We start from the raw sequence: 7,756 nt of genomic DNA, 5'->3' as shown, positions 1-7,756 counted from the left end.
AAAAAAAAAAAAAAAAAAAAAAAAAAAAAAAAACTTAAAAACATAAATCATGACATATATGTATGATGCATGTCATAACTTTATTCTTTCATAAGATAGATTTCATGAATAACATATTTTATACACAGTGCAACACACCAAAGTAAGGATAAAACTAACTCAAGAAAACCAAGGAAATGAATTAATGCATTTAAGCAAGGACAACGGTCTTAAGCAAGAAATTTCTACACCCTACACCCTAAAAATTAATTTAAGGATTCAAACCATTTGAAAAAGTATTGAAAAAGAAAAGGCAAAAGAATAATAATAAAAAATTAAGAAAATGGCACATTACCAAAATAACCCTTAAAATATGGATAATTATGAAACGTCCTTCTTTCCGGAATCAGAACTTCCACCATGACTTTCTATACACAATCTATCGAATCTCAAAAAACAAGCCGTTGGATTCCTAAAAAATTGGACAAAGTCTAGAATATTCACACATCACTTTATCAATAAATCAGAATTCAAATTGGAAGTCAGCAACGGGAAGAGGATGTTTCTGATGGATTATCTAGAAAATTAATCTCCAAATCATGACAATGATGGAGGTTTCAGCATGGGTGTAAGTTTTCCTTGTAAAGTCTGAAGTTGAGGCAATAGTATGGAACAAGAATCAAGTTGAATCGATCTCTCAATCACAAGCAATAAGTGTTTAGATTGTTGGTCTCCTACTCTCAGATTTCTTCTAAATTCAAGAGCAATTCTCCCTCACCCCCTTCAAACTTGTTCCTACAACTTCTAAACAATATTACAAACAAGATTTATGAAGGAATCGAGCATTGAAAATGCCTAAAAACCATTCCCCAATTCAATCCGCTATTGAAGAACTTCAAAGTAAGCTTGAAAATTCAATCCGAGCCTACGCACAAGTTGGTCGACCAAGAAATTTTTTTAAACGCGTCTTTAAGGAGAGTTTTCCACCCTAAATTTTCCTATTTAATCTAAGACAGTTACTACAGATTTAACTTGACATTTAATGCGGAATTATTTTAATGAACCCTTATTATAAATTACACGTTTATTACCTCCGAATTAAACAAATACAAAGAAAGAAGGAAGAACATTATTGAATTAAATGGCCTAGTAATTATAAATACAAGTGAAACTAAACTAACCTATACTTTATTAAATGCAAATACAACTCAACCTATACTAACCAATACTATTGTCAAATGCAAGTACTACTTAACATATACTAACCTATACTATTAAATTTAAATGCGAACCTATCTTATGCATGTGTCACGGACTCTTGATTGCGAAGCCTCCATCAGTCTTACAGGGGCACCTTGCCTTTATGTGAAAAATATAGTAGCACGAGGCTTGAGTGTTTTAAGAATACTTAGTAAACGACCCCCTATTGAAGTTATGATGCAAGAACATGCGAATGCAATGACGAGACCTAGCATTGCAATCTATTTTCCTAGTGTATTATCCTAACGGGCAGCTTGGATGCGTACTATAAACTCTACACATGGCCCATACATGTGAGTATGGACCCACAAGTTGGTTCGCACACCCCTGACCCCTTTCCTTGTCAGGCGAGCATGCTCTAGTAGCTCTCTATGCCGGATACCCGTTAGAAACAATGGCCGTCATGGCAACATTACATAAAACATAATGTGTAACGACTCGAAATTTTCTACTTAATTCATGGTCGCTACTGTATACGTACCATAAACATTAAATATGAAAGACTTCATTAAAATTCCATAAAACATAACCTTTATCTTAAAACACAGCCAAGAACTTACGTGTTTCGAAAACATCTTTAAAACGACACAACAAAAGACTAAATAAAACGAATAAGAGTTGAAGTTAAAAACATCCTAGTCTAGCCTAAGTCTAAGAAAACAAATACCACTACCCTATGCATGTGCCATGATCTCGAGTTGCGATGTCGTCGTCAGCCGTACAGGAATGCCTTGCCTTAACCTAAAAAATGTAGTAGCACATGGCTTGAGTATTTAAAGAAATACTCAGTAAGTGACCCCCATCGGGGTTATGCAACAATCACATGCAATGAAATGATGGGACCTATCGTTTCGTTTCGTTTCGTTTCATTCCGTTTCATTTCGTCTTTCCTACGGTGCAGTCCTAACGGGTAATCGTGGACATGTACCATATACTCTACACACAGTCCATACGTGCGAGTATGGGCTCACCAGCTAGTTCGCACACCGCTGGGCCACTTTCCTTATCCGGTGGGCATACTCTAGAAGCCCCTTATGTCGAGGCCCGTTAAAACTAGAGATGTCACGACAGCGCTATGCAAAGCATAACGATCGTTGTCTTGCCATTGGATGTATGCGTCCGTACCCTCATGATGGGATAGGGGTATCCCCCCAGATGCATGAACACACATAATACATGAGGTCCCCCCTACTTCTACATTTATCATTAATGATCATAACTCCCCTGTCACGTTCCATGCTTCATGTCATTCTCATTTTCAATTCACATTTCATACATATTCCTATCGGGGTTATGATTCCAGACAGTTTACTGTGTTTCATGTTATACATTTCATGTTGTTCACATTCACATATTTCATACAATCATGTCATAATCATTCAGGGACCACATATCATCACACGCATAACATATCACATCAAACTAAGCAGCATACATAGCATACATTCACGTTCACATGAGTTCGTAATTAAGCACATTAAACTAGTTAATGACAAGTGCAAATCCACGGGCACGTGCCAACATACAACAAATGAAGCGTAACCTATGACGGAAGAGCCACTTACTAGCTTAAGTCGTTGTCACGAATATATCTTTAATGAAAGTTTGATTCCGTCCTTTGAAATCCGGGTCAACCTATATGAGCCCATGACATTAGTTTCGAGTTTGAACTCTACAACATTATTTCTCTAATTTACATTGGTCCATTGTTAAAAGTCTTGAAATGTTATATATCTATAATTATATTTTTATTAACAATCTTATTTTTCATGGTTAGTGTTGTATAAGAAAGTAGGATACACCTATTTTAAGTTATTCTCCGCTTTACTACCCTCTTTATTTACCCTATGTGTTAACATTTCCCTCTATATTTAGTTTGTGGTTTTTAATTCCTTAATTTCTTTTTTTTTTTTATAGGTGTACGAGAATCTTATTTTTCAAACAATCTTATTTTTCATGGAACATCTCATGCATTCCAAATTTCTAGTGATCTCTCTTTCCAAATCTTTCTTATCTCAGTGTTTCCTATTCAAAAGTTTTCTTGCTCATTCTATCTTTAATCTATTCATTTGGGTACTGATAAAAATTTAATCTAATATTACTAATCTGACTGATTGACTAGAATGGTATAAATGATTGACATTTAGTTTCTAATTCAAACCTAAATCATTTAATATGAAAATCTAACTATAATTCGTTGTGATTTCTAAAAAATAGGATAAAAGAGAATGAAGATTTAATATATACTTTATTAATCAAATCTATCTTCACGTCAATCTATAGTGAATCTCAATATAGTAAAGGTCATTCTCATATATTTTTCTCACGTAAATCTAACAATTATTGTTTTCTTTTTATTTTTGCACTAAGGATGGGTTGAGGAGAGATAATTGTGGGAAGGGATGAGAGGTTAGTGGAGAGAAGTGGGGAAAGTTTTTTTTTTTAATTAATTAATTAATTATTATTATTATTTTAACTATTTTTATAATTATTTTTATTTGTTTATTTCTTTATTTATTTTTGTAAGGGTAGTTATCCTGCCTAGTGGTGTAGGGCCGGTATCATCGTGAAGGATTATAGGTATCGCTGAATGCATGAGCACATATATATACATGAGGTCTCAATATTTTTCCATTTTCAACCTTATAAACCCCGCCATCATTTTTTTTTTTTTTTTTTTTTGCTATATAATGAACCAAAATCAAAATGATTAAGCATCAACAAAAGAGATTTGAGTATCTAAAACAAAATGAAGACACTAACGAGCTTCGATTTTATCTTATTGTTGGCTTTGAAATCAAGCATTCTTATTAACACATGTTTTTGCAGGATCCAATAGATAAGTTGTAGGAAAAAAAAGGTGCAAAAACCAGAAAGCAGATGGCAAGTGACTATTTACAATTATCAAACAAACTCAGTTTTAAATGCTCTACAAGTCAAAAGACGACGATTTGAGCGAACACATTTTGGACAAGCAAGCTCAATTCAACTGGAGCTTCAAAATGAACTTTTTGCGTACGACTCTGTTTTGGTGCAATTTTAATAGTTTTAATGGGCATGCTTCATTTGAGGTATTTTGGCCAGAGAACTCGTATTGGCTTTCTGAAAGATGCGACTTTAAAAACTGCATTTGGGTAGCTTTTGATGATGGGTTTTACTTAAGAAAATATTCCTTCTGGGAAGTTTGAATTGATACACCCTTATGAAAAATGAAGTAAAGTTTCCCTAGCTCATTTTGATCCCACAAAACCTACTTTCTTTTTTTTCTTTTTATTTTCGGCTTAGATTGCTTTCACATGTAATAATTCTACATAGAGTTGTGGGGTTTCCTTGTAGACGTAAGATGTTGTATATTTAAGTCTAATAAAAGTGAGAGGAATCATTTGGGATTTTATAGTTATTTTGATGTTGATAATTTGGTTGGGTTTCAAGTTTCTATTTGTAACGACCCATGTTCAAGCTTCGAAATATGGATTTGGCATTTAATGGCCCTAGTATTCCCCTTACAATATTGTCACGTTATTTACTCCTCGCTTCTAAAAGTGAAGACTATCACCACAAACCAACATAAGTCCTTCCGGCATGTCTTTTCCTCACTCACATGTTTGCTCCAAGAAAAGCACATTTAATCTCGAAGTTCTTATGATTAAGCCACCAAAAAAGAAAGTGCATCTTGTTGATATAGGTGGTAAGTTTCAATTCTTCTTAAGCATTTCTTAGTCATCTATCACTTTCATTCGGATAGAATTCATGTTTATTCATGTACTCTCTTTAACTCGGGTATCACTCTACTCAAAATCCTTTCAGGATTAAGAAATATTTGAGGTTTTAAACTTGAAAGAGTAACAATTTAAGATGAAAAGAAAATATGTATAATAATTGAAAATGGTAATGTTAGGATCATAAAAAGGATATATGGAAAGAACTCAAGTGAATTAATGGATTTATAAGAAGAGATTAAATATTTTTTGGTCTAGTCTTATACAAATCACTTGTCTTCACATGAACGATATGGATCAAATCATTTGTAACAATTACAAAATGGGCATATCTATAGTGTTATCTTAGTACTTGAAATAGTTATCTCTCCATAAAATTCGTAAATTTTACTAACCTTCATATATCAGGTAGCAATTCTGTGTACTGAGGCTAGCAATTCTTTAAACATATTTGTCTCAGCACATATGCTTGATAACAACTATTGAAGTGGTGTAGACTAAGTTTACTACATTTCCATAATCCCAAAAATTGTCTCAGTGACAAGTTTGAAGGCAACCACGTTCACCATGCCATCCTTATTGCATATCCTAATCAGAGTTTGGTAATGACTTTAATTCTTTTTTTTTTTTTTTAATATGTGACTATATCTAATATAGTCTTGTTTTATCTTCTTACATCACAATTTTACAAAATTAGATTATGTTTAGAGTTGGAAATCAATTCCACTTTCTATCAACTAAATTTAGTACACAATGTTCTCGTACTATTCATTATGATCGGATCATAATGTCTTGATAGATTTACCAAAATGATTTAACTTTAGTCTCATTTTTCTTGAACTTTTCAAAAAAATAGAGTAAGTTACATTTGATAAGGATACTTATATATTGAATAATCATCAATAAGATTGATAAAATATTAACAATATTCTTTGACTTTTGCATTCATCGGACCACTTGGGTCACAATGCATAAGCCCAAAACGCTCTTTGGTCTTCCAGCCTTTTTCAATAAAAGCCCAATGATTATCTTACATGAAAAGCGAGATCTATAGACATGTAAAGTAATTGACTCCAACGTTTAGAGAATTAACTTTTACTAGTCTTTTCATTGTATTCAATTTGACATTAGTCAAATGAACGGTCAAAGACAAGTATCATCTTTTGGAGAAAACAATTTGTCTTTTTATTCTTGACTCTCTAAATAATAAAGTTTGAGAAATTGAATTTCTCTCAATGGTTACTAAAACACCATTTTTAGCATTTAGCAACAATTTTTTTTACTAACATCTTAATGTCTCCCACTATATCCATTGAGATTGATTTCCTAGTGTCAACTAGTAGAATCTCATCAAGTATTTTTCAAGAATTACATATAAATGTAATGAAGAACAAATCTTGATAGTAGATCTTATATCAACTATCCAAGTGGTGTCACTCAGTCTCCACCAAAAATCTAGTAAATCAAATTTACTTTCATTTAAATTTTTCTTTACAGAGTAATTTCAAAAAAACTTCTCACTATGACGGTCCTCCCTAATTAGAAACTATTTCTTATATAGCTTTAGTCATAAGATTTTTCTTGAATTTTTGTAATACATTAATTTTAAGATCATTTAGATAACTATCTAAATTTAGCTTTTATTGACTTAAACATCTCACATTTTTTGTCATTTTTTTATCTTTTAGTCATGACATCCAACATGTCAACTAGAAGACATAAACAAAGCTTTTTCATCACTTTTGATTCACCAATCCTATGCTCTTCAACTTCACATTGACAATGAGAACATTTCTCAATAAATACAACAAAAAAAAATTATATGTTACCATCATATAGTACTAACATTATTTTTCCAAGTATTAAAATTTTCTCCGTCTGACTTATGAGTAATGAAAATTAAACAATCGAGAGAATTTAAACATAATATTTGAAATATATAAAATATTATTTAATTACAAACAATCAACTATCCATTCAATTTCAACATCAGAACAAACAAATTTATAAAGTGAACCATATAAACCATTTTTAATGCTATGGTACTTTAGTGATTTAGAACAAGTGTAGTAGCGTAGGTCAAGTGTTCCTTCACTAAACTGAGACAATCTCAACCAAACATTCTACTAGAATAACTCTTATTCTTATAATATTTAGTTATACCATTAGTTCGGTCAAGAACATCATTAACAACCTTAATGATCTCCTCGTAAATGTTACCCATCATTTTAGATCTTGTAATTTTATCACAACAAGTGCCACCGTAGGGTAGGGGTCAAGTATTGGAAATAAAATTACTATCTTATCCTTCTCAGAGTTCACCCTGATATTAACCCATGCAAACACCTTCCGTAGGGGGACGGTCCAAAAGCCGCCACGAAGCCACACATGGATCTCACGTTATGAACCAATGATGGAGACCATAGGATATGTTGACACATTTTCTTCTCCCATTTACTATAAATACTTTCTCAAGAATCACCTTGATATTGACTCATGAAAACACCTCCATATGGGGGACGGTCCAAAAGCCGCCATGAGGCCTCGCATGAATCTCGCGGTGTGAATCAATAATAGAGAACGTAGGATATCGTGACATGTGTCCTTGATATCTTGACAAACGTCCTTCTCCCACTAAGTATTTTGAAATAAGGTTTTCTATTACTCATACAAATTAGACTAATCTCCTTTATCTAGGTTTCCAATCTACCCTTTCATAACCGTTAGGTTGGTTGGATTGTTTTTAACCTAAATTATAAAAATTTTATACTATTAAAAACTAATCACATTATGAGTCT

Source organism: Cucurbita maxima, unplaced genomic scaffold, assembly GCF_002738345.1.
Source record: "Cucurbita maxima cultivar Rimu unplaced genomic scaffold, Cmax_1.0 Cma_Scf00077, whole genome shotgun sequence".
NCBI lineage: Eukaryota > Viridiplantae > Streptophyta > Magnoliopsida > Cucurbitales > Cucurbitaceae > Cucurbita > Cucurbita maxima.
Note: the sequence above shows the minus strand (reverse complement) of the source record.